Source organism: Herpailurus yagouaroundi, unplaced genomic scaffold (genome assembly GCF_014898765.1).
Source record: "Herpailurus yagouaroundi ecotype Mexico unplaced genomic scaffold, PumYag 142, whole genome shotgun sequence".
NCBI classification, from domain to species: Eukaryota; Metazoa; Chordata; class Mammalia; order Carnivora; family Felidae; genus Herpailurus; species Herpailurus yagouaroundi.
Genome location: NW_024412397.1, coordinates 4,117,754 through 4,145,224, shown reverse-complemented (window position 1 = coordinate 4,145,224; position 27,471 = coordinate 4,117,754). Strand labels below are relative to the sequence as shown.

At 46.7% G+C, this 27,471-nt stretch overlaps 1 protein-coding gene across 2 annotated transcripts in view; it reads left to right on the top strand.

Annotated features, from left to right (window-relative positions):
• The window catches only part of ZNF407 (zinc finger protein 407), a 507,857-nt gene that overhangs the window by 414,056 nt on the left and 66,330 nt on the right, over positions 1-27,471 (top strand). The gene's annotated exons all lie outside the window — the stretch shown is intronic.

Below are 27,471 nucleotides of genomic sequence, written 5' to 3'. Positions count from 1 at the left end.
CTGTGGAGTCCTAGTTGTAAAATGTCAGGCCCTCTGGCTATCGGAGCACCTGCTAGAATGCAAGCATTGCTGGTGTAGTTAATTTATCTCCTTCTCCGGGTGAAATAGAACTGACTTTCAAATGGAAACTCTGTATTGGGTTACCTCTGTTAGCTCATTTTATGTACTACTGTTAACAGTTGGAATAGTTCGAAATTAGCTATCGTATGGAAGACACTAGTCGTTTTGTTGTTGTTGTTGCCTGTTCTTGGTCAGTCCGCAGCAGACCCTCTGTCTGGAAAGCACTGTGCCAAAGTATTGTTTTGTTTTGTTTCAGAGGTCTGATCGCGGGGAAGAAAATAAAAGAAATGGCGGGGGCGGGGGCGGGGCAGGAATCTCAGACCTTCCCTCAAAATTCCTCATCTAACCTGGAAGCAAAGACTGTTGCCCAAGTGCAGTTTGTTCTGTAACAGAAGGTGTGAATTCGTGATGAAGTTTGAAAATAAAGTTTTGTTTGTGGGCTCGCGTGAGAATCGTTACCTTAAAGAAGTTAAGCCATGTGGAGGGTTTTTTTGTTTAGAATGCGTCTTCAAGAGCTCCTATTTGCGTGTCTGAAAAGAACCTAAAACTGGCACTCTGGTTTTAGAGTGTATTTGGAGCTCTGCGCAGGTGGCGGTAGGGCCGGGAGAGGTAGCATCGCAGAAGAACTCAGTTAGGGCTGATTGACTTACTTGTAGATAAAGTCCCTCTATCATCTGTGTCTTTTGATTAACCCATCCTGTACTTTTATCACGTAACCATACCGCACAGAAAACGTACGTAGAGGACACGGAAAGAAACGTACTTAGCGTTTCTGTGTTCAGCCAGGGCTGTGAAATAATGCAGCGTGGGATTCCAAGATGCTGTCTCCAAGCGAGCCAGCACTCATGTGACCCGTCGTTAACCACGTTCGTTCCCCAACGTGCCATCTTAGTCCCCTTTTACTTTTTATTAAACAGTCAATCGAGTGACTCTGAAAATTTCGTTTAAAGGGTGATAAATTTAAAATTCCATGTAAATGGTGTCTATTTTTAAAGGAATTATCTCAAAATAATTTCATCTCATAGGCATGCACTGTGGCAGATGTTTGCAAATCTTGGTTTAAAACTGATTGAAATATTTTAAGAAAACTGAAATAATGTCAGTGGTAAAATTTATTTTACCAAGTGCAGATGTAAGACATCAAGTTCTCAGACTGATGGCAGAATTAACAAAAAACACCATCTGGTTCAATAATTATCTGAAAATACCCATATTCTTGGATTTGTTTAATACCATTTAGTTCCCAGCTTTATTTTATCTGGGTTTGCACACCAACCAGACTAGGTTGTACAAAACGGAGACTATTTCCATCTGATCATTTTAAAAAATGTGTGTTTGCATGAATAATGAATCTTTGAATTGTTACTAAACAAGCAAATTATTTGCGTATGTGTCACATTGGTTATCAAGTTTGCACATGTGACAGCTTCAACAGCCGTCACGTAAAATGCATAGAGCTTGTAACCATATGTTTTTGCTTGACAAAAAGCTAAAACTCAAGATCAATTTTCAATATGGAATGCACAAATTAACACTTTAAAATGCACCACAATATGTACAGCTTGGCAAAATTTGCAGAAATAGCACGTTTCTAGATATTAACTGATATCTTTGGATTCGACCTTAAGGTATTCAATCATTTTGATTAAAAGACTGATTTCTCATAAAACCACAGTCTGTTGGAGGCGCAAAGCCAATGACATTTGAGCATTCATATATTTTCATAAACTTTGAACAATGTCAGTGAGACACCTCTTCAATCTTGGCCACACAACAGCAGGGTATTCAATCTTTCTTTAGCTTAAGACAGAAAATTTGAATATCAGCACAGGGTTATAAATGTGGCAGTTCACATGGTGTGCTCCATGTTGACTTTTAAGGAGCAGATCTGTGCAATGTAGGGAACATTTCACTTTGCACTCTTGACCACCATTTCCCTCTCCCTTCCCAACCTCTCCCCGCCACTCCTCCCCCAGAGGCATTTGGGGAAAAGGGTTTATGTTCTGGTTTTATAAAACAGTTCCTCTGAAGATGTTCTCGGGCAGGGGGGGGGGGGTGTGCGGGGGAGAGAGGGGCACTGATCTCTTAAAAATGGTTTCTCCTGATACCGAATCCTACTTGTGATCATCGAAGCACACCAGTGATACGGATGCCCCAATATTCCTTCAGCAACTTTTCCAGCTTTTGAACATAATAATTAGTCATTATGCTGCCAAGTCTACCTGTTCCCCTTTGGCCTCCTAAATGAGGTCTTAGCGAAAATTGGATGTTGTTCAAATACTTCCTGTTTTAATTGTGTTGTTCGGTGCAGAGTGATTATGCTGTATGGCGGGTGGGATGTGGAAGGGTTCGGTTTGTTGTAAATAACCTAGTGTTAAGTGTATTAACATCCACCACAGATAACACGTCTGTCTCTTCAGAGTGTTGTCTCGCAAGCAGCTTGGGCAAAACCAGATGAGCCGTGAGGGGAAGATGAGCAGTTCTGTCTTGCCCAAACAGAAAAGGCGACAACGTTCTGTTAAGGAAGGAGACGAGGAAGGCACATTTTCATATGTTGTATTACACGACAGATGTCTAATTTTTTTTTTTTTTTTTTTTTTTTTTTTACCTAAAGTCCCTTTAATCTTGCTAAATCTTCACATTCGGCATCTCCCTAAATATTGGATGAAAAGCATTGATAGTGCTCTTACACAGAGGATGTTGGAATATGGAAGTCTGTGTCGACGGCCGTGATCCCACAGAATTACCACGTTGTAACTAGATCTCCCGAGTCACCGCTGGTAGTCCAAGTTTTTGTGTTTCTGATCATCCACACGTAGCCTGCCCCTCTAAGGAAGAACAAACACAAGTGTTACACTGGTGAAGGTAGAATCCGTTCCTCGTGCCCTCGCGGGAGAGACGGTTACGCGCTGTGACCATCATTTCAGTAAAATTTGCTGCCTGAAACAAAGGCATAACCTGAGTGAATCTGCAGCTCTTCCAGACTGGCACAGCTTGATTCCATAACTCAGCGATGTAAGATACTTCAGAGATAAGCAGCTCTCGCAAACCGATTCAAAATGCAGTTCGAGAGGCGGTGGTGTTGACCCGGCCACCGTGTCTTGCACGTAACCGCGGCATCTGCTGATCTCACGCGCGTGGCCACACATACACCTCCGGCAGGGGCGTTGAGCGTGGGTCAGAGTTGTGTGCCTCAGTGGGTGACTGCTTCCAGTGCTCACGGGCAGCCCTGGCTAAGCAGGGCCGTGTCACTTCGGTCATTAATCACAGACACCCGTCGAGCATCTCCTGGGCGCCAGGCACGGTGCTGTGTGCGCGGACACGTCAGCCGACTCTGTTGTCCCTGCCCTCCTGGAGCGTGCGTTCCAGATCTAAAGAGGCATAAAGTGACTGCAGGTTGTGACAGATGCCCCAAGTGGAAGAAAAGAGCAGGGGCCCCGCAGCGGAGAGTCGCGGATGCTGGACTGGGAACGGGGGCTGCGTGGACCTTCCTCAGGGAAGATGTCTCGGGGGAGAAGCAGCCGGCTGCTCAAGGAGGCGAGGGCTCCGACACCTTCCAGGCCTTCTGAGGGAGAGACCGATGTGGCCGCGTGTGACAAGGGACAAGGCGCACAGCTTGTGAGGAGGCCAGCTATGCCAAGGAAGAGCTGTGGACTTTCATCGGGGGAGCTCCAGGATCAAGTTCCAGTTCAAGAATCCTCTGTCCTTCGTGGAGGGAGGACGGAGGGACCAGAGGCAGAAGTAGGGACTTGCTAGGAGAGCGGCGGTGCGCAGGCGGTAGTCGTGGAGACCGTGGAGACGGGGCTGGCGGACTTGCGGTCCGTTGCAGGTGGGTGTGGGGCAGGACCACGGGTTGAGGGGGACCTTCAGGTTCCAGCGGGAGCCATACCAGCACAGTTCCCTGATCTGCAGCAGACGGCAGCCTTAGGAGGAGGTCACCTCGGGATGGGGTGTGAAGCACAAGAAGCCGGCCGCGGGTGGGACTCTGGGGCCCTGTGAGATTTGAGGTCAGCGGGGCCAGGGAGCCAGCCCTGGAGGCCAAGGAACGATCAGCGGGCAGGAGGACAACAGTGGGAGAGAGACATAGCTGTGTCCAGGGCTTAGGAGGTTTAGACGAAGAGGGTCCTTTGCGTGGCTCGTCTTGGGCCAGCGTTCACACCCCTGTCCCGTGGAACCTTAACAGGACGCCTGCTCGGTTCTGGAGGCCGGGAGTCGGAGATCAGAGGACCGCAGGCTCGTCTGCCCTGAGGCTCCTCTCCGTGGCTTGCAGATCTGTGTCCTCACATGGTCCTCCCCACCCTTTCTTATAAGGACACGAGGCACATCGGATTAGCCCCCCTTGCCAGCAACCTCATTTTACCTTAATAACCTCTTCACAGGCCCCGTCTCCAAACGCAGTCGTGTTGTGAGGTCCTGGGGACCAGGATTCCCGCCCAAAAGGGGCCCCAAATGCTTACTTTTAACAAATGCCCCCCAGTGACTGACGCCATTGGGCCTGGAACCCCACTTTCCGAACTCTGAGGTACAGTTTCCGCAGGATCCCGGGCCCTGCAGAGACGGAGACCAGAGGGCGAGCGGTCCCCGCCCTCAGGGGCCGAGATTCCTGCGGGAGCAAGATGGAAACTCCGAAAACGCTTTTGAGAATTTGCGCTCAGGTGTCAGATGTGCCCGGCGGCAGGTCACGGGTGCGTCCGGGGAGCCTGCTGCCCGCGGCCGCCCCGGCTACACGGCGCTCTCCCGGCGGACCGCCGGTGTTGCTAGAATCGCCCAAATCGTGTACCGGCAAAGCGGCGCCTCCGTCGGCACAGCGTGCGTGCGGCCGCTCCCGGCGCCCTCGTCGTGGCCGCCGATGAACTCGCACAGGCGGCGCCCGGCCACCAGGACAAACGTGCCCGTGACCGGGGCGGCCGGAGGACGGGTGTCGCTCCCGCCCCGCTCTGGTTGCTCTCACGGGCCCGCGTGCGCGCGGAGATACTGTCGTGGAAGTGGTGTCCTTCCGAGGCGAAAGGGTGGAAGTCTCCGTTCCCTCTCCGGCGCTACTCGCCATCACGTGGCTTCTTTTGAAAGGAGCCCCCCCCCGCCCCCGGGGCAGGGCCGTGTCCGGTTTGGCGGCGTGGAAGGAAGGCGAGAGTTGTGGATACCTGTACGGTCACCACCCCCCCTCCCCCCCGCCCCCGATCCCCTCCCCCTCCCCCACCCCCGATCCCCTCCCTCCACAGAGGAATTGCGGGGAGGCTGGGAGCACGTGTGGCGCCGAGGGGCTGTCCCCTCCCACGGCCGGATGGCATTCTGGCCCGAGAGTGGACGCTACAGTGCCTGTCCCCGTCCCCGTCCCCGCCCGGGTCGTGTGTGCTCGCGTGTGCGGGCACGTGCACGCGTCTGCCCGTCGCGTCTTCGGCAGCCCCACGCTCGGTGCGGTGCTCGCACGGCCCCGAGTGTGGTTTCCCGCCCGTTGCCGGGATGTGTCGCGCTCTGGTGCGACCTGTTGTCAACGAGCCTGCGTGCGGTGACGAAACACTTAAGAGAATATCGAAGAGCTGTAATTGCGGTAATGAAAAAGAACTTCAAACGCGAAGAACACGACGGAGCATGAAAGTTACGGAGGAATTCTTACCAAAAAGGCTTAAGAAACGGGGTCACGTGTGTGATGTGCGTCACGAGGTAAAATTTAAAAATACACGTGAGAGAAATGAATAAATAAATAACAAATAAAAATAGAAGTGGTTGTAAGAACCATAGTGTTAAGTGTAAATAAATGGCAACAATAAATTATTGAGAACATTCCTAAAAATAGACACATGAGATTAAAGGTTATTAAAAAAACCAAGTAGTTCTGGGAGAAAAGTTACTTCTGAAAATCACATGATCTTTTGGAGGTTGGTCATAGACTTAGAAGAAAAATGGTCTGAACGTGATTATGCCAAGTTCGTTAGTATACCCGAACTGTGAATTTTCAAGTTGGAAATTTAAAAGTTTTGCTCATGAACTTCATTGGATTTAATAGCTGCCAGCAACAACAATCAGACCTATACCTTACATTTCACTTCTAAGGATGGGAAGGGATTATACATTATTATCTTATATTATTATCTAAAGAATTGAGATTATATCTCCACAAATCACATTGTGGATTAAATTAAGGCTTTCACAGACTCTGTCTGAAATATAATTGGGAATTATCTGCATAATTTGGATTGCTTTCAAAATGTGAACTACTGGAAATATGAATTGTTAGCCTGGCATTTAGAATATGTGCCAGATTTCTCTGATTCTAATTCTGTAGCCTGATGAGAAAGTGAAAGGAAATGCTTTAGAAATACATTCGACCCAGCCAGCACACTCTCTTTTATGTATTCTTTTGGCCGGGATGGCTAGGCGGTCTGAAAATACAGTGGAAGGAGTGGGAGCCTGCCTCAGGCTGGAAGCTCACCTGGGAGTGGCCACCACCCGGGAGGGGGAGTGACTTCTAGAAGCATCCTTGTAAGGGAGCCAGGGAGGGAGGGTGGGCGCTCTGAGAAGGCCCTGTGGGCAGCCGGAGAGCTGCCTGCTTGGCCCCAGGCTCTGCTCTGTGACCCCTGTGCACCGCCCCCCGCGCCCCCGCCCCCCCCGCCCCCCCCGCCCCCCGCATCTCAGAGCAGGAGAGCTGGGCAACCTGGCAAGACTCTCGGCCACAGTGACTTGCCTTCTCTTTAGCAATTTGCCATCATTAACAAACACTCATTAAGTCAAGGTCAGTTTAACCTTCTAGAATCACAGGTTTGCTGACCTGAAAGCTGTCACTCCCTCTTACAAATGGCAGTTCACGCACCTGCAAGGCCCGGTGCACATGTTACGACAACACAGATCGCAGGTCTCGTGTATCACCTGTTAAGGGCCAAGTTGAAGCGACTGATAAAGGAAGTTCAAACTTTCTGTGGTGTTAAATAGGGTCATCATTTTAAAAAATAGCTTTAAGTACTGGGAAAACAGTTCTTAAAGTTAATAATGCAGTGAAGCAATAAAATCAGTGGATTTCAATAATATTTATTTTGCATTCTTAAATTTTTGCATAAATTAATCTGACAGTGGTTCTGCGCATTATCTCTTTCCTTACCTCTTTCTCATAAAAGAAAATAGATCAAATTTTTTTAAAAAAGGACATTGACAGTCTTTAGAGTGTAGAGAAAATTGATCAAAATATTAATTAGACTTTTGTTTTGCTGGTTTGCATCAGACAGATGGAGCTCTGATCTCTAACAGCATCATGACTCACGAAGCCGCGTGTGTACTAAAATGCCATTATTAACACAACAGTAGTTTTCAGCAGTTGGTAATTATTGGCATAATTAAACATTTATCAAGAAACGAGTATTTATCATTCATTAAACTTTCATTAAAAATCCATCTTAGCACAGGCTAGATGAGCCAGTGATTTTCAATGATAACTTCTTAACTTCCGGCAGGAAAATAGAACATTTTCAGAAAAACCAGAGTTGTGCACAAGGTAACGTTCCAAGAATTGCGAGCAATTACAGGATTTCAGATTCATTTTGTATTAAGTGTTTTGTAAGACTTGGACCCAGAGTGAGAAGGTACTTGGCAATACTCTTTAGGGTTTACAGCATTTGGCACTTTTCAGCAGCCTATCTAGCAAAACATGTTACCCTTGGCAAAGAAAAGTTACTGGTGGGCAAGCTCTGTAATGCTATTTACATAATTTAAATTCCCCCAAACATGGAGTGTTTACATATTTTAGGACATGAAAGTTTCTATTATAAATGGAAGCCGGCAGAGAAGCAGACACCAGCAGAACACACGCTAGTGCCTGGGCCTTGCAAGCGTGCGGCACGCTGACGGGTCGTCTTCCAGTTCACGGGCCACTTTCCAGGTCTCCGAAAGGCTGCCGTGTCACTCAAGGGCTTTATCACATAACACACGTCACTTTGGGTGCAAGCTGTGGTTGGGGGTTACGTTCACATCGATCGCCTCATTTAAATAACACACTTACTTCCCAGAATTGGCAATTAGGACCTAATAGTAGGGGATTTGCTGTGTCGAGAATTGCATCTGCTGGCCGCACTCAACTCCCTTTATTCTGCTTGCTCTAGTGGTCTTTCCCGGTTAACTGTATTCTGCTGTCAACTCTCCTGCTCTGATTCTCCACGGAACCGCCTGATGTTACCAAGCCTTCGTTCTGTACCAGAAGTCGAAATCTTATCACGTGGTAACTTTTGCTTTCCAACCTTGTGTCCTCGTGGCATTAAGATGGGCTTGGACGCCCCAGCCTGTGGTTTACGCAGTCACACTTTACCCCAGACGCTAACTGGAAGGCTTCATACACATTTACATGCTGGGTGCCCTCACCGAGGACACACGGAAAACAAAAAAATGGTATTACGTAACTAAGGCTGCCCAGAAAGCATCTTCACATGTATGTTAGTGCTTCAAATCTTATTCGATATTCAGCAACTTTGTTTTTGTTTTCTCTTGGGCAAAAAATTTACTGTATCAGTGCTTTTGTGTCACAAGAATGAATTGAATTTGTACCCTTTAGTGCAAACAACAATAGACAGAGTGGTAACCTAGTGGAAAACAAATAGACACCCCGTCCCTTTTGGGGATTCAGAGAGGTTCAGAAAGATGAAGCTGACGGTGGAGAGGTGGCAGATAAAAAGAGGCCAAAGCAAGAAAGAATCCGGCGGCCATTTATTACCGTGCCATCTCCATAGTGTTTGCTGAACCAAGGTGAAGAGTAATGATTCAGACAAATGACGTTAATCATAATAGCTGGCCCTTTGGCAAAAATGGAATGCCTAGCATTGCAGCAGGAGACCTAATCAGATTCTCCAAAACTTGCTTCGGAAGGAGAGAATTTTCTGTCGATGGCGTCCCACGGGATACATCATCTTTAAAAGAAACGGTGATAAGAAATTGCCCCTCTTCCCTTCTCCTTTCCCTGACCCCCTTACAGATAATCACGTTAAACTCGATGATTAATATTTATAGTGAAACTGTATTATTTTTATATCTTCTTCATATTTATCTAATGTGATAAGGTGGCAAAAGCTGTAATGACTAGTCAAGTCATATTTTCCATAATCCTGATAATCAGAGTTTAGCTTTACTCACTTGGAAATGATTTTAAATGGCCTGGTGTATCATGAAACCAAGCAGTGTCACTTGCACACACACACACACACACACACACACACACACACACACGTGCGCGTCTGTATTCTGCGATTCTGTGCGACAGTGTAGAGAGGTCTGTTCAGGAGTTGACTGTGTCAAGTGTATTCTGAATGCATTTGGTGAATATCTACTCAAAGAGGGCACTTACTGTCTTCCTTGATCTTTAACACATGTTAAAAGCTAGCAAAATAATTTTACATGTCTCTGCCCTGTGTTAGATCTTTATAGATTTCTTAAAAATCAGCCTTACCAGTAGAAGAGATCTGTTATTTTTTATAGATGCAATTTCATTAACAACAAAACCAAAATTCATTTAGTCCTAAATACTTTCCGATCTATCAATTAGGTACATTTGTCATCACTTCCTCACACATACTTTGGCACCAAGATACTTGGAGCTTAATGCTATTGTGTAGAAGGGAAAACAATTTAGAGGCTCAGTTACATATCATCTCTATTGGAAAATTATGTTGACATGTGGGAGGTTAATGTACACACTTTAGATTCTTTGCTTGATTTGCTGTTTTCTTCATAACTCTAGGTAAACAGTCTGTGCCGCCATTTAATGCACAGGTTAAGTGTAGTTGCGGGCGATTATACATCATTAAAATAAGTCCCGTTCAGCCGTGGAAGAAAGATGGAAACACTTCACTTGCAGCCGCTTGGGCGTTCCGCGTGTCCTCTCGTGCGGCACCGCGGGAACTCGCTGCGGCAGCCTCCCGCGCGTTGTAGGGTAGCGCCGTGGAAGGAGCCACGCCATTTTGGCTGACTCGTGTTCGTGTGTTTCTGCCTTCTCCATCCCAGTGAAACTTTGGTTTGAAGAGAAAAAAAGAAAAAAGCGCTGTCCATTCAAAGCTTTGTTTCTGTTGTTGTTACCTGGTTCGCCCGGATGCCAGATTCATCTTTGAACACAGAGGTTCTTTCACCGGTTGGGAAAGAGGGGGGGACATCTGTGTTCTGTTAAGCAAGAGGCCTCTTGCATTGTCTCATTATTTTATTACCATACTTGCAGCCCTCCAACAGGGAAACAAAGCAAAGAATGCTTTGGCCACATCGACTCAAGGGCAGTATGGCCGATGGAACAGATAGATGGTCCCGATACATTGCACCTCAGACCCCAGCCCACTGTATCTGGTCAATAACCAATTTATTACTGATCACAGCCAATAAATAGAATCCTGTAGACATTTATTTTCAGCTAGCAGCAGCAGGCATGGAATAAGGTTTTTTGGTTTTTGTTTTTTTGTTTTTTGGGGGGGGGGGGAGCAAGACACTGCCATGCACAAGAAGGTACATGACTGATATGTCCTGCACCTGAGGCTGCTGTACGTTGTAGCTAGACAGCTCGTCCCAGGAAATCTTGTGTGTATCTGATTACCAATGGGCATCGCATCCCGCTCGCCTCTGGAATACATTATAAATGCCAGTTCCTGACTTCTGAGGATTCTGTTAGCTGAGATATCTTGTGATAGGGAGAGGTATCACACCGGAATAGGATCTATAGGTATTAGTGTCAAGAAGAATAATGTCTTGCCTGCCCTTTCTCCTGGGTTATTGCATGGGTTACACAACGCTTGGGATGAGTTAATAGAAAACAAAGAAACTGGAAGAGGTAGGAGTGGGCGAGAGGTGGGGGAAGCAGCGGCATTGCAGAAGTGCAGGACCCCTGCTGGTGCCTAAAATAACGTGGAGCCTCTTCTCCCCCAGAGCAGGAGCGTGCACGCGAGTCCCGGACATAATCGTCGGCATCTCACTCCCCATGATGCCGAGGCTAAGCAGAGGAGACCTGATGCAGAGGTGATGCCCACAGTTCCAAAACCGGCTTCTAAGTTTTAGCGAGAGCTTATCAACCTCTGCGGCCGGATTACCATGATGATGAGAAAAAGCTCGTCATTCTCTGATTTCATCCTCCTTGTGATTTACGGAGTAGGAAACAATGTCGATAGATAGGGGGAAAAAATCTGTGGTGTGGGAAAGGGGGTGGTGCCACTTAGCGGCTCCTCTCTGAGTGCGGGCCCTTTATTGTTTCACGGGAGAGAATTCATCCCATTTGTTGTTACAACGACATACCTGAATGAATCAGGTCTACCTTGTGCACGCCCAAGATGAGGAAAATGATTTATTATCCGTCCCTTGAATTTCTCTGAGCGTTCTGTCTAAACTTAAAAGGGGATTACATTTGCGATTAAATCCTAACAAATGTTGTTTTAACTAGACTGCAATATATGTTATTGACAACAAGCGACTTTTCTTCTCAAAATACCATTGGTGCTTAGGCATGCAATTTACAAAAATGACAAGAAAGGGTGGTACTTTTCCCAAGGTGAATGTGAGCTGACTGATTAGCTGGTATTTTAACTTAGATTCTTGCAAATTACAGACATAAGAAAACCTGCAATTTATATGTACTTTAGAAGTGAAAGCTTTAATCCCGTGATTCATGAAAGTAAAGTGGTAATAATTTAAGTACCATATTTTATTTATCCCTCAGACTTGTCAGCTGATACCAGAAGTATTTCTACTATTTTGGGGTTGCTGCCTTTGGCCACCTAATTGCTTCTTAGGAAGTAAGAGGGAAATTGCTTATATAACTGCATGGATTGTCTTTGGCAACATCGAGCCAAGGCATCAATCAGTCCATCTGGGTAAAATCACAAGCTGACTCCGATATTGCTAAATATTTATACTGTCAAATACACACAGACATCCAGATGAAAGGAGGCATTCATTAGGAATTCTCCAGCTTGTCAGTTTAAAGATGTAGATTAGAGCAAAACCTCCCACTATGGTACTGAGTGCTCAAGAAAAGTCTATATTTAGCCATTCTGAGCAATAAATATCATCATATTGCCTCATTTAGGTAAATAGAGAATAAATATTGTCAAGATGATCTAGAGATAATGTAAACAGATCCCTGTTCAGACTCTGTGTTACCGGGGAAATTCCAGGACAGTGATGTGCCGATGATGCTTTTTGGTTTAACCCTTTTTCTTAATCACATCCCCCCTCCTCTTTTTGGTAACAGAGATTGTGTTGCTGACAGATTAGGGGAAGAGATGAAGGAGAAAATCTTTTTAACCACAAAGGTGACTTCGAGTTATGTGACTCGAACGCTAATTAGTGCTCGTGCTGCAGTATTGTCTCGATAGTTGCAAAAGCTGCTGCCGAAAATAAAGATATCTGTAGCAACACCGAAGTTCGCTTCAGAGCTTAACAGAGCTAATGAAGCCCGTCGGTCCCCAGGGCACGTTGCCACTCAGAGGCCAGGGCATTACTTGATAGTATCCCGAGGTCGCGCTCGGACTGGGATTCCTTTCGGAGCACGCTCTTCTGAAGTGAGGTTTTCCACACTGGGAGGCTTTGCCACGAGAGACTCAAATCTGGACCTTGGCGCACACAGTGCAGTCTCTGTGCTGAGACACTGGCACAGCGCCCTCGGCGGCGTGCGGCTCCCCCGTTCCCTGGGAGCAGAGGATGTGCCCCTTCGCGGGCACCTGCTCATCGCTCTTCCCCGGTAATTGATGATCCCAGAAGTTACACTCAATGGGAATTTTAACTGATGTCAAAGTTTTAGTTAATTACACTAGATGATTTTTTTGAGATTAATAATTAACATCTCTCTTTATAACTAAATATCCATAATTAATCAGCAAATCATAACGTGAAGACTAATTAACTTCAAACTCCAATCTTAACAGAAAATCCATATTACTCTCCAACATCATTAATTACCAGAGTAATCAAAGTTCTCCCTCATGGGATAAAACATAAAGCTTTGTGGGTTTATCAGCTAAGCTGTTGGCACAGAAGAATTTCCAAAGTAACTTTAAATGGCATTACCGATTACACAACTACTAGATTGTTCCCACACATCTTCATTGGCTGCGTGTTGCGTTATCAGGACACTGCTCCCAGCAGCCGGCTGTGGAACCAGCAGAGCAGAAGCTTCTCCATAGTGTCTGGGTTGGTTTTTGGTTTTTGGTTTTTGTCTTTTTTGTGTGTTTTTCCCACAGGAGGTTCACACAGCGATTTCTGGCAAGCAGGTAATTTGGTTCAGCGTCCTTAAAACTGCGTGTGCTCCTTGTTTCTTTTCCTCTGCCTCACAGAATGCTACTTAGCTAGTGTTAAATGATCAGCGACAAGCTGAAGAATACACCTGACATTGTTCACAGGCGGGAATTTGTTTTCAATAATAACAACAACAAAAAAAGGTATGTCCGTGAGTTAGTAAGTGTTACAGAAAACTGAAAAATTAAAGGCCGTTGTGTAAAAAAGGTAGGAGTGCCGCGCGAGGCAAAACCACGATCGGGCACATCACGGGACACGAAACAGGACCGTCGTAGTTTCTGAGAGACGGGGTGGCACCACTCTTTAAAAATTGAAAAGTGTCTTTTCAGGTTTTCATGTAGGAACTCGGGAATTAAAAGTGTATTTAAAACCCATGTTTCAATTATTGTATCACTTGATCTTCCAAATGCACACATCGAATACCGTTCTTTTGTGTGGCAGCTGTAAAAGTCCTCAGCAATTTCTACTGTCAAGAAAAGTCTGAATAAATAGAGGCTGTTAACTTAGGCAGATATCTGAGGTTATTTGGTGGCAATCAAGGACTCACAGCACTTCAACTAATGGGTTATGATCAGAAACTGTTCCTAATAGCCAGCTAGAGGGATCCGAATATGAAGATTTCTATAATTTTGTTGTCAGCTTGTGATGTACTCTAGTGCTAATTATTTGGAACAATTATGTTTTCCTAATAACAAAAGAAGCAGCCGTGAATTAAGCAGGCTTACCTTCAGATCTTCAGATAACAGTTTAAATGCACTTGCCATTAAGAAGTAACATTTCTTTTTGCTTTACGGAGCCCTGATTATTGAAGGTGCTTGTCTGTTAAAACTGCACGGTTTCCACTTCTTGTAGACCTGTTCGAAATGTCAGTTTACAGTGATGATTCAGTAACTAGTATTTTCTCAGTCTTAGGTTTATGCCTGTACCTCCCATAGGCTGCTTACTTCAGTTAGTTATTCAAAAACCGTAATTAGTGCGGTAATTAACGTGTGGATCCTTCAAAGAAGACTGCTGGAATCATAGGACGCCTCTCATCGTCCTCACTGATGTGTGCACGATAAAGAGACTTAGGGCAACGTGACAGCAGATTTGTATTCTTGCACATTAACTGCTGCGGGGAGGTTCAGACAGGACCTTGGTCCACGGAGCCCCAACGTTTGAAAAAAGTAATTATCCACACTGTTTCTGTAATTCAACTAGGTGTTATCCTGCATGTGCAGCTGCCAAATCATTTGTTCTAAGTGTTTTTTTACATCTTATGAATACTGGAAAGTTGTGAGTTTTGCACATGAGCTCTTAACCCATTTCCAAACAGAGATGCCCAGCCTGCCCACTTGCTCTGCCTGCTTTTTTTGTTCTGTTTTGTTCTGTTTTAAGGTTGTGTTGTAATCCGTTATGGAGGGAGTCTTTCTCGACAAATTGATTTCAGGCATTTGATGGTAATTTGAGTTGATGCAGGTTGCGGTTTCAAAATCATAGTCATAAGGAAAAGGCTCAATTTCATACATTTCCCCAGGGAAATTTTTTGGTGAAATCTCTGTTTTCTCATAAGCTGGATCTGTTGTGTTCCAGCCATGGTAAATGAGTTGTATGCAATTAGATTTGGCCGGCCCGACACAGGGAGGCACAGGAGGCACGGGAATGGTTCTGCTGCGTTCGCCACTGTCGACCTGGCCTCCTCTCTCTGGCTCTTTCAGTTGGAACACCTGGCCTTTAGCTTCCTGTAAACGGTGGCCCTTTGCTTCACGTTGTCACTCGAAACCCCATACAGCATTTTACCCTTCAGGTGGCTGGCTGGAGCCGCCCCGGTAGCACCCGGCCTGCCCTTGCTGACCACAGGGCCTTGACGAAGCCTGAGGGCTCTGCGCATTTTGCCTTCTGCAGAGTCTGTGGGTGTGGGGTGTTGGACACGGGGTACTGGATATTGGTAGGGCACAGTCACATTTAAAAGAAACACCTTGGGGTGCCTGGGTGAGTGCCCGACTTCAGCTCAGCTCATGAACCCACAGTTCATGAGTTCAAGCCCCACGTCGGGCTCTGTGCTGAGAGCTCAGGGCCTGGAGCCTGCTTCGGATTCTGTGTCTCCCTCTCTCTCTGCCCCTCCCCTGCTCCTGCTCTGTCTCTCCCTCTCTCTCTCTCTCTCTCTCTCTCTCAAAAATAAAAATAAACATTAAAAAAAAAAAAAAGACACCTAGAGGCGCCTGGGTGGCTCAGTCAGTTAAGTGTCCGACTCTCTGTGTTGGCTGAGGTCATGATCTCATGGTTCGTGAGTTCTGAGCCTCGCACTGGGCTCTGGGCTGACAGCATAGAGCCTGCTTGGGATTCTCTCTCTCCCTCTCTGTCTGTCCCTCCCCCATTCACGCTGTCTGTCTGTCTGTCTGTCTCTCTCTCAAAAATAAATACTTAAGAAAAAAAACAAACCTCATTTATACTGAGTGGCTGTGGATTGACCCCCCCATGTTTAGTCTGTTAAGGAAAAAAGATTATGGGTACTGATCTTCATCCCACACGGGATGGAAAGACTTCTTCCCATCTGTCTCATCAGCTGCACTTACATCTTCGTGCATCTTGACACCGTCCTCATCTTGCCGTCTGCTCTGAGTGCACAGTACGCCTGTACTTCTTGTAGTTGGAGGGGGTCACGAGTGGACTCTACTTGGCTTCAACCACAAGAGAATCAAAGTATTAAGTATCATAAGCACATTACCAACCTGTAGCTGAGGACATGCGTTTAATACTCTGCAGAGAGACCCCCTTTGCTGATCGGAAAACACAAAGCTGCCCGCAGCACACCCCCGCCCCTAAGCGCACACTGTTTAAATTAACCTGTGTCGATACTGATGCAGTTAATTACTGTAAAGTCAGTAAACTTTTTACACGTTGCTGATCCACAGACTTTAAACACCATTCTAATTTGTGAAACGCAGCTTTGCAGACTGCCATGGCCTAGCACACGGGGAAGAGCACAGCTCCATGTGAGGCCACCAAGCTCTGTTACTAATACTGGGTCGTGCTCAAGGTGTAGGAGTTTTTTTCTTTCAGAAGCAATAATTACTTCAGAAGTAAGTGGTTCTGGAGGGAATCAGGAATCAGGGCTGTTCACCATGCATTAAGCACTACTACAAGCCAAGCGTGTTCGCTGCTGGGTGCTTCGCACACTGTCCCCATTACTTAAGATACCACTGTGGCCATGTTCTAAAGACAGGGAAAGCAGTCCAGAACAGCTCAACATGGTGTCTGGGTACTTACCACTCGTTGTGGCCAAGCTTTCCTTTCCGTCTGGATCTACCTGAGTCTGGAAGTCTCCTGCAAGTCCCATTATTAAGGAAAAGATGGGGTTGTTGGCAGATAAGAGCCTTAGCCATAAGCGATGGTCAGAACCCTGACTCTACAAGAGAGGACACCAGTGACCGTAGCTGTAGGTCCCCCTTTCCTGAGCTGGAGAAAAGCACGCTCACTCCCTCTGGTTCTCTACACACACAGAATCCGTGGCTTGGCATCAGCAGTGGCTTGACATTATTCTCACATCATTCTAGTCTGGTAAGGGACCACTGCAGGTCTCCCCCATTTGGCTTGTATTGGATTACACACACACACACACACACACACACACACACACACACACACACACAGACAAATTTACTAAGCAGAAAGCCAATATTTAGCTCTAGATAACTGAAGGATAAATAGAAAATAGAAAGCAATGTTAATTGACCACGATTACAGCCATCTGGTGGACAGTCACATCCTTATTTTTATATAAAGCCACATTCATTTAAGAGATGGCGTTTCCATAATTAGAGTGTAGCGTGCATTCACAAATGTCCATACAAATAGAGAGAACCTCCCGGGGTCTCCCACAGACATAACACCAAACCTAGCCTGCTATGAGTCCACCTTCAGTGTTAGATAATGCGCATCTCCTTTTTGTAGGTATCTAATATATATACGTTTGGCTTCTCTGAATATTGTTGCCCTTTGAATTAGCCTTGCTCATTTCAGTATCGATAAGATAAACGTAGAAATAAATGATAATTCAGCCTAATGATGTTTGTAATGAACAGACGCTAGAAGTTTATATGAAGCATAGGATTTACGTTGCCTCTAGAAAAGAAATGCGGCACTAGATGGAGCAGACTCATTCCAGGTGTTAAAAAGAAGTCGTTGAATTACTCCAAGTAACTAGAGGTGAAGAAAAGGAAGTCCTAGTATTACATAACTGTAGAATCTTAAGATTCCTTCGATGGAAATTGATCCAGTTGGCCCTTGAATGCAGAAATATGTCTCATAGCATTTGTGACTGGAAATCACCTAGACGTGCTCAAGAGCTTTTCATGACGAGAAACTCAGTATTTATATGTAGTATATTCACTATCTTTAATTGAGGTTTAATTTACATCTAGTAAATTTAATCCTTCTTAGGTTTGCAGTTGGATGAGTTTTGACAAATGTGCATAGCCATGTAACCACCACAATCAAGTTATAGAACATTTCTTACACTCGGTTCTTGATAGTCCTTATAGTATTGTCCTTTCCAGAATGTTCCATAAGTGCACTTGTACCGGATGTAGCCTTTTTTTACTTAGCATCATGCTTTTGAGGTTCATCCCTATTGTTGCGTCTAGCAGTCCTTGTTCCCTTTGGTTGCTGAGTAGTATTCCACCATATGGATGTACCACAGTGTGTTTATCCGTTCCTCTTTTGATGGACATTTGGATGGTTTCCAGTTGTGGGTGATTGTGAATATACCCACCGTAAACACTTGGGTACGGGTCTTTGTGCGACACCTGTTTTCATTTCTTTAGGAATAGGATCGTAGGGGTCATACGGTAAGAAATTGCCAAACTGTCTCCTGTTATGGCCGTACCGGTGTGCTTTCCCACCAGTGATGTATGAGAGTTCCAGTTACTCCACATCCTTACCAACACTTGGTGTTATCAGTCTCTTTTGTCTTAGCCATTGTAGCAAATGGGTAGCGATAGTCTCGTCATGGTTCTAATTTGCATTTTCCTAGTGACTAACGACGTTGAGCATCTTCTCATGTATGTATTCATGTGTGAATTGCTGTAATTTTTAGAAAATTATTCCTCATAAGAAGTTAAAACATATCTCTGATGCACTAGAGCCACACAGGTGGTGTGCAATCCCTCCTCTACATGGCAGCTTGCCATATACTTTGAGACTCTTTCATCTAGGTTTGCCCCAAATCTAGATGTGCCAAATCTGTCTCCTTAGTTACTTTCTCCTCTGTCCTTCTCTCCCTCCGATGTTCCTGTGGTTTCTGGAAAGCTGCTGTCTTCTACATCACATGCTTGTGGATATGTTCCAGTTGGTACCTTTCAATTGCGTTCCTCTATTAAAACATGGTTTCTAGCACTGCATGCAGCGCCCTCCTCCGCAAGCACCGTGCTTTGTCAAAGTGACCAAACGTTGGGCTCACCTCTGTGGCGGCCATAACCTTGTATTGTCAAATTTAATAAGCTGCCCCTGTGGCTTTACCTAAGTTCTTGCTTAACATGCTTAACTTGCCAAGTGAAGTGCCCTGCATCGGGATGTAAGACTCCAGCCTCCAGCTAGGTCTATCTAATTGACAGATATCAGTACGTAAAAGCACTTGCAGGGAAGCCAGCTGATTTAATAATCAGTAACAGAATTTTTTAAATTGCTAAACTGCTAGCTTTACTTTGGACACTTAGAGCTGCAGAGCAGTTGTGAATTATTTGGATTACCTTTAATCTGTGGTGTATATACTAGTATATGCTTCTGTAAAAAAGATATCGAAAAATATGCAAATACAGGCAGTGTAAGGTTTGGATTCCTGGGACCAAACTATAAAACACTACTGAAAACGTTCCAGAAGATCAGAGCAATTGGCCTTTCCTTACATCTTTAGAACCTTTATGTCAAGGTTTCATAATTTACAGAACTGGTATTAGCTGTGTTTTTAAGACTACCTAGAAACGTTTTGGCGGGGGGTTTGCCCTTTGGAAAAATGTGCAGATTTAACTTGCTTACCTATGGTTTTGTGAAAGGGTTGGTTTGTTTTTTTGTTTTTGTTTTTGTTTTGTTTTTTGCTTTGTTTTTATAAGGAGATAGGCCTTTAGAACTAGATTCCCTGATGGCCCTGACTGTGACTTCAGGGAATCACTAGAAGTTTCCGTGCTGTTCACAATCCTGTTCAGACTGGTTTGGGTTCCTGGGTGTCATCTTTGCTTGTGTAGCTTCATTATTTCTTACTCCCGCATCATCGGGAGCGGCCCTAGGCCACCCTTCTGACCAGGAGGAGGCCCTGAGTCTGAGAGGGCCCTGTGCCACTGTCATGTACACGGCCCTTTTCTAAGACCTCAAAATTATGAGTGACCGTGAGGTTCTCAGTGGTACGTTTTGAGATGGGTGGTGTGAGATAAACACACTAATTTTATTTTATCGTAAGTAAATTATGGAAACATGCCAGACGTGACTAAAACCAAACGATCGGCTTACTGGGGAGAAAAAAAAAAAACTAACACTTACTGTTTCGTATGGTGTGTGAAATTCATTATTTTCTGCTACAGATCACCACGTGGGTAATGTTTGGGGCCAAGGTGGAAGGCGCGTCTGGGTGTCAGCTCTTGTGGGTACCTACGTAGGCTGGCTGCCACCGCACGCGGCTCTCCGTCTAAACGCACCGGTGCAAATTCCATCATCGCCAAGACCGTCTTCTAGGATTTCATTGTAAAGTACAAGAATGCACTGTCAGCAATAGGCGTCTGGATGAGGAGTGGAGGTTTTTTTTTTTTTTCAGCTTGATTAGGAAAACAGTATGTGTGTGCGTAAGGTGCATAGCTCTGATCGCAACACCGAGTTTTGAAGTTTACGTCTATCTGGAAAGTCAGAGTTCCTCATTTTAATCAAAATGCATGTTACTAACGGAACCATTCAGTTTCCATTGTTTCCTTAAGATTATAAGCTCTCAACCTATCTGAGAAGAAGTGTTTAAATTTCTCTTTCTGGCTTAAGTTGGGCCATCGGAAAAGTAATTGGCAAGTCATTGGCTTCCTCCACGTAGAGCCTGTGCGTGCAGAACAGTGGAGATGGTGCCCTGGAAATGTGGCTGAAATTTCATGAACATGGAACATGAAGCATGCCAGGCCCATCTGTACCAGCCCTTATGAAACAAAAGCACCAATTTTGTCATCATTGTCTTTTGTTCTCCGTAGTGCTATTCATGTGGCTGTTTTATGAATGCCAGAGTCTGGGGGCGCCCTTCGACTGTTCGTGCTCAGCTCTCAGGCTTGTCACCCCACCCCACCCCACACCCTGTTCTTCTAACAAACGGAAACTTCAATGTCGAATGTTGAGTCATTTTATAAGGTTTTGTGCTAACAGACCAGAGGGCTTTGTTTTTGGATTGCAGATCAAATATGAATGGGGGACGGGGGGAGGATATGCTTTTAAGCAGAAGGAGCAAATCTACTGCTTATACAAGTCTCAGAATTTATAAACCTGCTATTTGATTATGTTGATGTCAGTTTTTATTATCTTCGTGAGTGGGTATTTCCCATCTTAATGCACAGTATTTGCATGTCATGAACCAGACAGTTTAAACATGGCTTCTTTTAATGTTCCTGAATTTCCATTCAAATGATCAGAAGTAATTCTTATTTGAAATCACACTGGGCCAAGTATGATAACCGTAAATCCATTTGAGCTATCATGCTACGAACAGCCCATTAATTGCCAAATCTAAATAACACAATCAGTTACTATATTGTGGAGGTGGACGTATGTTAGATACTTAAGAGAATGGTTTTTCATATCTAAGCAGGGAAGGATTGGCCATGCAATCTCATTTTCAAAAGACACCAATGTGAGACCAGAAAGTAGAGGTGTTTTCCGTAGACTAAGCAGTGGTCAGAATCAGTTTGCTCAGCCTGTCCCCAGAGTATCAGCATTATTCTGGAATCAGAGCATTCTCCAACAGGGAGAAGCAGAGAGACGTCCACCCCGAGGGTTCTGAAGCACCTGCTGAGAGCCCTGGGCCCTCTCCGAAAGAGTGGTAGGGAATCGAGTGGCTGCAGACCGCACCGTGGCCCACGGCAGCCAAGCACTGCTCCCTGTCCGTGTGTCTGGTACTTGGGAGTTCCGGGGGAAAGCGTCAGTAGTCCTGATACTTACAGCCAACGGAAAGTGCGCCAGCCCCTGGCCGAACCACGGCCTCACTCTGCAGAACACACAGCCCCCTCCTTCGGCTGAGCCCCTGGAATGGCTGTGTGAAGAATCCGGGTGCTAAGGGCCTCCGTTCCCTGATATTTCCTATTCGTGGTGTTGAATTTAAGGCTGATTTAAAAAAAAAAAAAAAAAACAAAAAAAACAACAAAAACCTCTCTCTGGACGTACACATTGTCCATGTGACAGTTTGGGAATCTCCTCTCAGGATTTGGTGGTTTTCCTCACACCCGTTTCTTGCCCTCTGTCCGTAAATGCATCCAGGCTACGTTGGGGCCAAGTAAACTGTTATGGTCGTGGCAGTTTCTTTGTAGGCTGAAAAGGAACGAAGTCTTTTTTTATTAGTAAGGCTATATCCAAAATCCAGGCTAATTTTGAGTATGTGAGTTGGAATATTGGACATTCGGACTCTACATAAATTCAAGAAGTGGGACAATAAAACGCAGTTGAGTAACAGAAAGCTCATTTTAAGAAAGAACCAAGCTCAGGTGGGCTGGCTGAGTTGTGATTTTCGGAATTGGTTGCTTGTTTCTTCGTTGTCCCGGGCAAAGGACGTGTATGTGCCGGGGCGCTCTGTGCTGGCGTACTACCTCGCATTGCGGTGTCAAAAATAAAAGCAGGAAAGGCAGTGGTGTCTATTCCAGCCGATGGGAGTAACTAGCCAAAGGGAGGCCTAGACAGCAGAAATTACTTACAACACCTGAGAAAAAAAATCAGGCAAGGCCCGTCCTCAGGGCCTGGATCTTTGAGTGCAGAGGGGTTTCGAACACAAGACGCAGGGCACCTCCATGGTGGGCAGCTGTTCTCGGCACGTTTCTGTAATGGAGCATTTCCTAGGAGGTATTTTTTTCCCTTCATTCCCTGTTCGCGATTTATCTGCTGGACTTCCTGGAATTTCTGGTAAGAATTCCAGATATCCAGTAATACTTTTCAAAGCAGAGTTCCTGCGATTAGATGCCCTGGCACTCTGTCAATGAGGTAGGGCAGCAACTGTTAGATCACCAGGGTAATACAGACGTGCGAGCGCAGTAATCAGATGGACATATAGAAAAGCTGAGACGTACGGTGTCACTCGCTCTCTTCTGCCCTTTGGCAATTCAGCTTTGAGTTTCTTTCAGCCAGCAAATGAGGAATTAATTCAGTACTGCTATGCTGATTGTCTGGCGACTCCCGAGAAAGAGTGGGACAGTTTTGCTCAGAAAAACGCCGCGGACTTTTCACGGTGAACAGAGCTGAAGGTAAACATGAATTTCCGTATTTCAGTGAATGTTACTCCAGGTTTCACGCACCTTCCTTTTGTTTCTATTCGTGAAGCGGCTAATCAGCGTTGTAGTCTGATTTCGGTACGAAACGTCACGTGTTGGGATTCCTAACTCATAGCCATGCGTTCTAAGGGGAAATTGCTGGAATTGTCTGCTCTTTTGGGAACGGAACCGAGGCAGACATATACCCTGATTCGTCTGCAGTGACATCAGGCCTGCGCTCCTGTTGTGGTGTTCTGTCCGTCACCACCCCAGTCACCGTCAACAGTACTCCAGCGCGGGGGAGAAATTGAAGTCCCCTTCGTAATACATCGTCTGACGGAGACCTCACTCCAGTCTTCGGGTGTCGCTTGCTGGCATTTCACACGCTCCAATCTCCCTCTTCTTCCTTGCCTTCCAAGAGCACTGGTCTTAACGGTCTGGCCGTCCTGCCTGACTCTGATTCTTCTTCACTCGTCAGTGTCCCCTGGGGCTCTGAACTTCGCTCTCGTCTCAGGCCTCCACGTCCTGCCTGGGTGATTTCACCCCTCCGGGACCTTGGACCGCCACCTGCATTTCCCACCAAGTTTCCCACCAAGCCCGGCCTTTCCCCTGGCCCTCAGCGCGTCGCCAAGAAGAGTTGACCAGACCCGTCTTCTTGGTTCTCCCACAGGAATCTGATTCTCAGCTTGGCTTCTAAACTGAGAGCTGCGTTCAGTGAGCTCATGTGGGAATCCTTGACATTTTGTGCCTTCAGAAAATCAACTAGATTGTTTTCATACATTTTTATAATTATGTTTGAAGTGTTTGCTTTGTTTTGAAGTGACGAGGCAAGAGAGCACTTTTGTAAGCACTTATTTGCAAATAAATACTCTTGATCAAATGAATGCAAGTTAAGGACCTTCTGAAAGTCAATTTGAGGTAAATTTGCAGAATTCCCATCACACAGTTCTCCCCAGACTTACATTTTACTCTCAGTGTCTCTTCTGCTCCCAGTCATTAAACACAGTCTGCTGTGGGTGTAAGTTTAGCAGCGTGTGACTGAGAAGAGGAGGAACATGTTTAAATTCTAGAATGTTCAAGGCCACCAGGGCAATGTCACACTGTTATAACCCCGTGGGTGAATGCGTCCTGAGTCGCCACTGTTCAGGCTCAGAGCAGGACTTAGGGTTTTAGGCTCTCCTGTTGTTACAGGGAGAAAATGTTTAAATACTTTTTTGATTGGGGGTGCCAGTCGGTCGAGGGTCAGCCTCCAATTCTCTGTGCACTTTTCTAAAGCACCGATCCCATTCAGGAGGGTTCCACCTTCACGACCTGATCACTCGCCAAAGGCCCCACCTCCTAACACTATCACTCATCCCCTTTGGGGATCAGGATTTTCACACGTGAATTTGGGAGGACACAAATGTCCGGCCTATAGGACATGGCTCCATACGTGATCCTCCCCGCCCCCCGCCCTCCCGCTGATGCCTCGTAACTCAGGGGCCAGGGTGATGCGCACCACGTCTGTACCCACTGTGGAGCCCTTTCCTTGCGTGCCCTGCTGAAGGCTGGCATCCTCCTGTGTTACCCGGGCTATGGACTGGAACGGCTTTCTAGGAGTGGAAGGTGTTTCCTCCAGAATCCAGACAGGCCTACCAGGCCCTCCGCTTCCTTCTTTGTGGTGGGAGACGCGAGACGGGCCCTGTGTTTTCCCTGCGGAGGAGACCTCTCAGCCCCTGCACACTGAGGTGGCAGGCCCTGACTCCGTAGGGCCTGTCTTCCTTCTGTGGACCACGTGTGGCCTGCTGAGGCCTCCAGCGTGCCAGCCACTTGGCACTTGTCCATTCCGTTCAGTATGGTGTCACTGATGTCCTGTGGAATGTCAAGACAGTCCAGCCTCTTCGGACTCTATTGTAGCAACAGGTGGGAGAGTTCGCACAGCCTTGAGATAAGCTGTAAAGGATCTTGTGGCCATTCCCGTGCAACTGCAGACCATTTCTGGTTCTCATTTCTAATCAGAATGGAAAAGAAGCATTCATCAGGTCAGCGGCCACATTCCATGATCCTGGGGCCATTTAACCAATTCTGAGGACATTCAGCACAATACCTGTGGTCAGAGCCAGTGGCTGGTTGAGGACAGTAACTCTCCAGCACCCCTCTGGGTTCTGTCGAGCCAGTCTGGTGAACTGAATGGAGATATGAGAGGGACCACGACTTAGTGTCCCGTAAGCCTCTGATGATGGCACTGATCTCGGCCACACTCCTCGGAATGCTGTACTATTTCTTAGCCACCTTTTTGGGTGGGCAAGTTTACCATCCGGCCTTCCCCACTCTGATTGACCTCGTTCCACAGACCAACGACCCATTTCAGGGTTAACCCAGCGCCACACATCTTACCCCGCGTGTATGCTTACGCACAGAGGAAGTGGGCGTGGCTCTGTCTGTGGAGCCCACGAGCCCACTGAAAGCTGGATGTTGGCCAGGACACCCTCTGCAACCGGTCCACATAAGCACCCAGTGTTACAGGGAAGGTACAAGGTCCCAGGGTCCCAGGGTCCCTGTCAACTCCAAGCCCTTGTGTGGTAATCCATTCGCCTTCCCTGGGGTCTGAAGCGTGGTCAGGACTCCCAAGTCCACGCAGGAGAGGCCCTCTGGATCTCCCAGTTACCTCGAGGCGTCTTCCAGGCCTTCGGTCTCATGGTATCCGTCCACATGGTGAGGTCAGGACCCCGTAGAGTACCTGGCCACCCCTCTGGCTGGGTAAGCGTTGCTGCAGCCACATCTCTCGTATGCCTAGATCATGGCACCATCAACTGTGTTCCCTTCCACTGGGACATCATCCCAGCCTCCAACTAGACCGTCACCCTGTGCCGAGGCCCACGTGCCACCTGTTTCCCACGAGGCACCCTGTTCTCCTGTGACACAGCGAGCAGGCCCCAGGTCCTTGCCTTACTGCCCGCTTTCTCCGGCCACGCTCAGAGCCACGTGGGCTGCCCAGGTCCTCCAAGAAGAGGATTAGGCTCGCAAGAGACTCATGGAGGGCGGCACTCGCAAATGAAAAGGGGAAGAGGCGGGGCCTGGGAGAGAGCCGTGGCACCCCTGTGCAGGAAGGAGAGGGGGGAGGGGGGCAGAGCGGACAGGCTTGCGAACTGCAGTGCCCAGAACCAGGGTCACCCAGCAGGATGGGCCTGTCTCACCGTCCCCCTGCACTCAGCCATTGCCGGAGGCTTCCTGGGGGAAGCGGGGGCGGGGGTTGGGCGTGCTCTGTCACCTGTGCTTCCTGCGCAGGGCGTCTGAGCGCTGGGCTTCACCACCACTTCACTGCCTTTCTGAATGACCTGTAACCCCTTCTGGATTCTCTGGGTTTTGTTCATCAAGACTTCATTGTCAGGTGGTAAGACCTACAGTTGCAAACAGAAGCAAAGGTACGGAGAGGTGGGTGTTAACTCAGGAGCCTGGACAGACTCATAAGCAAGTTCACGTCTGGTTTGCTGCGGGGGGAGCTGAGAAGCACCTGTTTCAGAGCGGGAGCCAGAGGTGGGGTCCTGGAGTTAGAACGAAGCCCAGTGCTCTGGCGGGGCTGTTGTGTAGCATGTCCTGGCCATACTTGTCAGATTCCTGGAAATGTGTCAGTCCCCGGGACCATCTGTTTTGATAGGTCCGTGAATATTCAGCAGGTTTGCTGCCCCCAGCGTCAGTAGATCTAGAATCTGAATCTAAGTGATTAGCAAGGACGGTGGAGGCCCTGGTTGGAGTCCTCTCCGTAGCATCCCCCGAAAGCGGCCACCCCGCCGTTTCTCATGGGGGGCTCATTAATCAGTCTCGTGTTCAGTTTTGAATCCGTGTTATTGAGGCAAAGTTGACTTCCTGTAGCTTCTGTCTGTTGCCCCCAGGCTTGCCCTCTAAAGACATTCCTTTGCTATTCGAAGGCTTAAACCTTTATGAGTTTTCAAGTCCCCTAATTTTTTGTGTTTCTCTTTTCTGTATTCAAGCCTAATTGTCAATGTTTTTCTTAAAATGTGGAGTGCAGACCTACACGTGGTTCCCCAAGTGCAGCCTGACCCGTATGCCCTCTCACTGTCCCCTTTCCTTTCTGACCCTGTACTCGCGTTACTGCGGCCACAGCCCTGCGTTGACCCTGCAGACAGCTACAACTCGGTTCTTTTCTCCCTTTGAGAATTTTTTTACTCCTGTGGCAGGGCGTCTGATCGTCTGAGCGGCGGGCTTCACCACTTCACTGCCTTTGTCTACGTTAAATGTAACTTTATTAGATGTAAAATGTGCTTCACAAATCCTTAGTCATACAAGATCATTCTGCATATCTACATACATTCGTTGTATTACATACCGGTCTCAGATTGGATGGCCTCAACTGTGATGCATTTTACTTAAAAAATAATAAGGCCTAAACACTCATTGAGCCCTTACTACGTGTGAGGCATAGAGCTAAGCATTTTACATGGACTGTCTCACTTTTCAAAACGATCATTCATACCATCCCCGTTCTATAGGCTAAGGTTCTGAGAGATAAGGAGTTGAGATAATTGTCTAGAACGATGGAAGGTCTGAGATCTTGCAGACTGGCAAGCTCCCCCTCCAAGGTGATGGATGCTAGCAGAAGACACAGGGTTCCTGGATCAGAAGCAAAGGACATCATTCCTTACAGCAGGAGCGGGAACCGGGGTTACTCTGCTCCCCAGATCCCAACTCCCACAGGTGACGTGGCACCTACACACAGTGA